General features: G+C 34.8%; 1 pseudogene; it reads left to right on the top strand.

Moving 5' to 3' along the window:
* The first annotated feature begins 1248 nt into the window (after positions 1-1248).
* Positions 1249-2921, top strand: LOC149560403 (xanthotoxin 5-hydroxylase CYP82C2-like; annotated as a pseudogene).
* The last annotated feature ends 4469 nt before the right edge of the window (positions 2922-7390 follow it).

Below are 7390 nucleotides of genomic sequence, written 5' to 3'. Positions count from 1 at the left end.
TTCAAATAACTCAACTACAAAACTATTTAATAATAAATTATTTCTTTCTCAATATGTATGTTATTAATTAACTCAACTTCAACTATAATAATAGAACTATGTTTACTATAATTTGAACCTAGTATAAGTCCATCGTGTAAAAAAAATTGAACTATTTGCAACCTAAAAAAATCAACATGGTAAAAAGCTACTCATTTCAACAAGTTATGACAGGATTATAAAAAATTTCAACAAGAAAAAGATTGTAGCTTGACCATATCATGAAAAGGGGAATGTAGGTCTCAAATTGAACTATGATGATTACACGTTTATCTATTATAACTCTAAGTTAAAATCAAGATAAGTCATAAAATGATTATAATAAAGTTTTACTAATTACTATTCTAAGATGTCATGAATTACATCTTATCCTTTATCACATGTGACATCTTTATAAAATGCCACTCCTTTGAACATTAATCAATATTACATAATGAGGACATGCATAAATATATTGCATATTAAAATGTCCGTTATCATTTATTTTAAATTTTATTTTTAAAAAGTAAATTTAGAAAACCATAAACAATATTGAAAATTTTATCTATCAATAGTCTAAACTACAAGATGATTGTAGATCAATTAGATAACAACAAATAATAAAGTTTACCTACTAGAAGTGGGGGACCTCCATATAGGTTTTAAGTTCCACTCTATATATATGTGACTTGGTCCACTTGGTACTTAAAAGAAATTTAAAAAAAATATTTTTGCTTATAAAACAATGAGTCTTAAAATAGTCACATGAACATGTGACTAATTTCTATTCCATGAAGTCATGGATGACATCATGAACCCCAAAACTATAAAAAATATCAAGATAAATCTTAAAACACTCCGAGGAACATGTGGCTAATTTATTTTCTAGAGGTCATAGATGACATCATGAACCCCCAAAAACCAAAAAGCACTCAGTAAATCAGAACACGACTCTAAGAACTCTCAACCACATGACGTCGCTGCTGAACTATTGTACGACAAACAGGGACAAATATTCCAACTCCTGTGATGTAGTCTATCAGACTAATTCGCCTAATAATGGAGTGGGATGTTGCAATCCAAATCATATAACTAATCAATTTCAACGTGGAGGAAAAACATTAACATATATTGTAAAGATGCAGAGAAAGACGTAGTGCATTTTTCCTGTTCTAGCGATCTCTTTAACAAAGTGTAAATCTTGCCTTCGCAGGAGATAGGCGGTAAGTTATGGCGTTGCAAGCAGCGTCCATTATCGTTCTTGCCCTAGCATTGGCTTCAATTTGGCTAATTGCAAAATCTCTCTGTAGTAGAAACAATAACAGAGTAAAGGCAAATCCAACGCAGCCTCCGTCATGACCAATAATTGGGCATCTTCCTCTGCTAAGTAGAAACAAACAGCCCCTTCACAGATTTCTATACTCTCTTTCAGAGACCTTCGGCCCTATAATACGTCTCCAACTTGGCTTCAGCCAAGTTTTGGTCATCAGCTCTTCAGATCTTGCAAAAGAATGCTTTACGACAAATGTCAAAGCCTTTGCTTGACGCCCACATATCTCTGCAGGAGAGCATATGGGGTATGACTTCAAAATATTAAGCTTTGCTCCTTACGGCTCATACTGGCGAAACATCAGAGAAACATGCAGCCTCTAGCTTTTTACTGCACACAGAATCGAGTCTTTCAAGCACGTACGCACAGAGGAACTTTCAACTCTAATCCGGTCGCTGTTGGAGTGTTCGCAGCGAGAGATCAATCCAGTTAACATCAAGTCGAGGCTCTCGGATCTCAGTTTTAATATCATTATGAGAATGGTCGCAAGCATGAGATTCTCGCCAGATCTCGGTTCGGAGGAATCCAAAGAAGCGCGGCAGTTCAAGGAGATCATGGAAGAAGCTTTCTTGCTAGCAGGATCATTTGATGCCGGATACTACCTGCCTTTTCTCAAGTGGGTAGATCTGCATGGAATAGTGTCTGCCATGAAGAACCTACAGAAGAAAAGAGAGTTTTTAATGAAGAAATTACTTCAAGAACACCGAGAGACGAAAGGGGTCCATGCGCGAGATTTGATTGATGTTCTCATCTCTGCAGCAGACAAACGTGAAATCGAGTCTGACAATAACGACGATGTGGTGCAAGCCACGGCCCTTGTATGTTCTCGCAACCCTTTCGGTTAAATTATTTCGAATGTTTTTAAAATCGTCTTAAAATATTTGTCTTTCGGCATTGCAGACCATGATCAGTGCAGGTACTGAAACATCCTCTGTGACGATCGAGTGGGCGCTGTCAGCTCTGATGAACCACCAGAGCATTTTCAGAAAAGTCCAGCAAGAGATCGACATACATGTCGGACGAGACAGATTAATGGACGAATCAGATCTGCCCAAGCTGAAATATTTGCAGGCAATTATGAAAGAAACTCTGAAACTTCATCCGCCGGCACCTCTCCTTCTTCCCCATGAATCTACCGAGGCCTGCACAGTTCGAGGATATATTATTCCCGCGGGAACGCAACTGTTAGTCAATGCGTGGGCAATTCAACGGGACCCGGCCTTGTGGGACCGCCCGACGGAGTTCATTCCTGTTAACGTTTTCTGAACGGAGGAAAAGAGATTGACGTGAAGGGACACGACTTTGAATTGATTCCCTTTGGTCCGGGGAGGAGAATATGTCCGGGTATGCCTTTGGCGTTGATGGTGGTGAGTCATACATTAGGGCGGCTCCTTCAGAGCTTCGAATGGTTTTCTACAGAGGGCACTCAAATTGACGTGACGGAGGGGCTTGGGCTGACAATGCCCAAATTAATTCCATTGGAGGCCATTATAAAACCTCGCCTTCCCCTTCATCTCTTTTGAAAGAGCCAAATCACTGATAACACTACGGGTAAACTCTACTTTCCATATCCAAGTCCTAATCACAATTCAAAATTTTATTCAATTCTATTTCTTTCTTGAGTAGATCTAGTACATAGTGCTACTAAGTCAAATAAATACTAGAGGGAGCACAAAAACTACAAGAGGTTAAATAGGACCTCGTCAAACAAATATTAAGAGTACAATCTTAGGGGCTAAATGCAATATTAATTTGACTCTTACTTTGGTATGCATCAAGATTAAGTTTTCCAATGAATTGTAGTACAGTCATACACTTTGTCTAACTGATTGAGAATCTAATAAATGGAGTGAATCTTTATGTCAAGTATTTCCATCAATCATGGCTATCTTCATTTTCTCCTTGGTTCGATCATCTTCAAACTATTTCTCAAAATTGATGTCCTTGATTTTTAGTTTATTAATCTCTTGAGAAGATAGAGCTATTCCATACCTAGTGGAGGTGGAAATAATTCTACTACAATGCCTGCTAATTTTATGAATTCATTTTTTTTTTAAATCAAGAAGTTTCCTAATTCTCATTATGAAAGTTGTAGGTTAGGAAGAACATATATCTTTTAGTTTCTAGAGTTATGCTTGCTTACTATTCACTCTTATTGTCAATGTTACAAGATAGGTTTGTCGGTCCCATATTACACTAAGCTAATGACTAAAGCCTCATGTTTTGGGTCAAAACAAAACCATATATATATATATATATATATATATATATATATATATGAATGTTCATTAGATGTGAGAATGTACTCATTGCTATATTTCCTACTTATGTTATCAAATTCAGTGGTAGAGGATATTTTTGGAACCCTCATGTATTAGAATAACACCATCCTTCAAAAGTTTCCTGTTTTATTTGAGTTGTATATGACATCTTATGGATTTCTACATGAATTACTAAAAGAAGAGAAGGGTGCATGCTCAATACTTGATGGATGTTGTCATCTATACATTAGACAACCATTCAAGTGAGTTTAATGATACCAATAATGTTCTAATAGGAATTGAACTATAAAATAGCAATGAAATACCCTAGAAAAAATAAATGAATTAATAAACTTTATGATGGATTAGTTCAAATGCTAAGAACATTAACCATAACTAATGTAGTGTTCCTTTTGGCCATTTATGTTGCATAAGTGAAATTGCTTTTTCATGTTACAACTTTGGTAATGCAATTCTCTTACCACTTTATCTAATAAAAATATAATATGAAATCAATTTAAACTTTCTATACAATCACTTTTAAATGGTTGATATTTTTTTCCAACAAAACTATCTTTTACAACAAAAATGCCACACCCAGTTAAACATTCTAAGTGTACATTTCCACTTTAATGATTGGGAAGTTTCAAAAATTAATATATTCAATAAATTTATTGGCCTCTTTCATTTACATAAGTTTTTATATTGAAAAATTTTAAACAACAACATCCAAGAAAGCTTGTGAATTTGAAAAACAACCAGCCCTCAATACTTATACAAAATTGGAGGGAGGACTTAACCAACAATAGGACTATAAATAGAATTTCTAATGTGAACATCCAAAATTGTTTATGATATGCCAAAATTTCTCAATAGATAATACATGCACTATAGAACTATAATTTCTTATAATCAAGATTTGGCTGATCAGTATCATTATTATGTGCTCAAGTGGATCCAACACATGTATTTGCCTCCATATTAGCATCCAAATGATGCTTTTCTAGGAGATTGTTAAGCTCCTCAATTTTTGCTTATGTAAGGAAACTTTGGTATCTCTCAATGTAATGTGGAACTTTAACTTCATCTTTGTAAATCAGCAACATCCCATCATGCATTAGATTCATGACTCTAGGCTTCATAATCTCCAAGAAAAAAGAAACCCACGACATGATGTAAAAATGTGTGAGTTTAAGGTTAAACTTAGTAGGAGTCCTTCTCACATTTTGAAATATCTCCTTATTCCTCTCCTTCCAAAGAAACCATAGTACTTCACCAATAAGAGCAAACCAAAATCTATTAAAAGATTAGTCAAAAGATTTAACATAACTAGCAAAGATTTCACACCAGGAAAAAACATTGTTTTTTTTCCAATCAATAGGATACCCAAAAAAAGTGGCCCAAGTTTTAGATGCATAAATACTAGCTCAACATTAATGGATGACAATACTAACCCAACAACAAACTTCTTAATCAAGAACAACCATCTAAAATGAATAACCTTAGGTTCACATGGACCCTTCCAAAAGTAATCAAAGAAAAAATGCCAATTTCAGAAAGGATAGTCAAGATCCCAACAATTGACTATACGTTGTAACAAAGATTGATCAATTTTAAACTTATCATAAATTTGTTTAAAAGAGGTGTTACCAATACCAGTGCCATCATTCCATTTTATATTTCTGATAAAAGAATTACTATCCATGAGCTTTCCACCTTTATCCTTGCGTAAAAATTTGTTCAGAAGAGTATATGCCGTCCTTTGAGAATTGGGGATGTCAAACTTCCTAGAGATCTCATCCCATGACACAATCCTATTATTATCCATTAAGTCATTGATCAGAGAAATACCTTTCTCATTCCATTTTTTAGCTGAACGACTCTAAGTAAGAGCAAGAGACTTATCATTCAAATACAGTCCCAACCAGATTGATCTGTCAGTAAAAATGTAGTTAGGAGGACCCCTAGTGGCATACCTATAAGAGATAAGCTCCCTTACTTGTGACCATGTAGACCACAAGGAGGTGAATACTTTAGAACCAAACACCTTCATCTTAAAATCTCCCATTATAAGATCCTATAAGAGAATGTTTTCCCAATGTTTACCTTTTTTAATAACTAACCTCTCAACATTGTTTTTCACAAGAAATTTCCAAGGTTCATTCCCCCAAAATACTTTGAAGAGCCACTTGGCTATAAGAGCAATACCTCGAATTCTAATATCATTAATCCCTAATCCCCCTAGCTATTTGGATAGGCAACACCATTCCCACTGAACACAATGTCTCTTCTTGGACCTTAAGCCATCTGACCATAGAAAATCTCTGAATTTTTTATCAAGCATAACAAACTGAGTTTTTGTAAACAACTAAGCCAAAGCAAAAAAATATATGATTAAAAGAAAGGACCTTCTGAACAACCTAGACTCTCCTAGCCAAAGAAAGGGAGTGAATCTGCCATCTAATATGCTTTCCATTAATCTTGTTGAATGTCTACTCCCACTTGTCTGCAAATGAAGGATCCATGGAGAAAGGAATACCCAAATACGTAGTAATAGTTCTAGGTCCAGTCCAATTCCAACCCATCTTTGACAACTAGTTTGGAGGTACCTCCTTCTAACCCATAACATATGACTTATGGGGGGCCACTTTGGCTCCAAAAATAGAGAAGAAAAAATAAGTCTAATAAGAACCATAGAAAAATTATCTTCAGATAGATCCAAAAAAAGAGTAGTGTCATCAATAAATTGAGCATTGATTAACTCATCTACATTAGGGAGGGCGATGCCCGTAACAGGATGCCCTAAAGAAGCATCCCTTAGAATGTAATACAAAGCATCAAATGCTATCACAAATAAGGAAGGTGCAATAGGACAACCTCACCTAATAGATCTCTAAAGAATAATAAGCTTTGAAAATTCCCCATTTATCTCTATAACTATGGATGCATCTTTAAACAAAATTTCAATCCATTTGCAAAAATAATAGGGAAAGCCTAAAGATTTCAAAATCCCACTAACAAAAGGCCACTCCACCCTATCTTAAGCCTTCTCAAAATCAAGGAGGATCATAGCCACATCCTGCCTACTAGCCTTAGCCCAATTCATAGCTTCCCAGCTAGTAATAAGATTCTCTAATATATATATATATTCCTTTTATAAAACTAGGTTGAGTGACTGAAACAATGTTCTTAGTAATATCTACAATCCTCCTTGCGAGAAACTTAGTAGTAATTTTATAAGACAAATTAAGTAGGGTGATGTGTCTCCAATTCTTGACTAAAGATCTATCCCTAGCTTTAGGAAGCAATTTAATGATTTCAAGAAATGTAATGATTTCTCTATTAACATTACTGCCCAAAGAACCATTATCAAAAGAATCATTATAGAATAATAGAAGCTCTTCCCCAATCCAATCTAGATTATTCTTATAAAATTCAATTTCTAGTCCATCCATTCCTAGAGATTTTTCATTGGCCATAGCTTTGATAGCCTCTTGAATCTCTCTTAAAGAAATTTTTTTACTCAACTTATCTCTTTCACTATCAGAAACCTTCTTAGGGATCATATTCAAACATTCTCCTAGTTGTTCATGTTGTTCTTATCAAATTCCAAAGAAAACAATTCAAAATAAAAACTATAAAATGCTTCCTTAATAACCTTTGGGTCATTAGTTTTACTGCCCTTTGTCTTAATATTTTCAATCTTTTCTAACTAATGTTTAGCCCATTAAAAAAATATTTGGACCCTATATCACCACCTCTAATCCAATTCATTCTTGCC

Source organism: Cupressus sempervirens, chromosome 4 (genome assembly GCF_028749045.1).
Source record: "Cupressus sempervirens isolate cs-2001-9-10 chromosome 4, ASM2874904v1, whole genome shotgun sequence".
Taxonomy (NCBI): domain Eukaryota; kingdom Viridiplantae; phylum Streptophyta; class Pinopsida; order Cupressales; family Cupressaceae; genus Cupressus; species Cupressus sempervirens.
The sequence above is the reverse complement of the archived record's forward strand: the minus strand, read 5'-3'. Positions and strand labels throughout refer to the sequence as shown.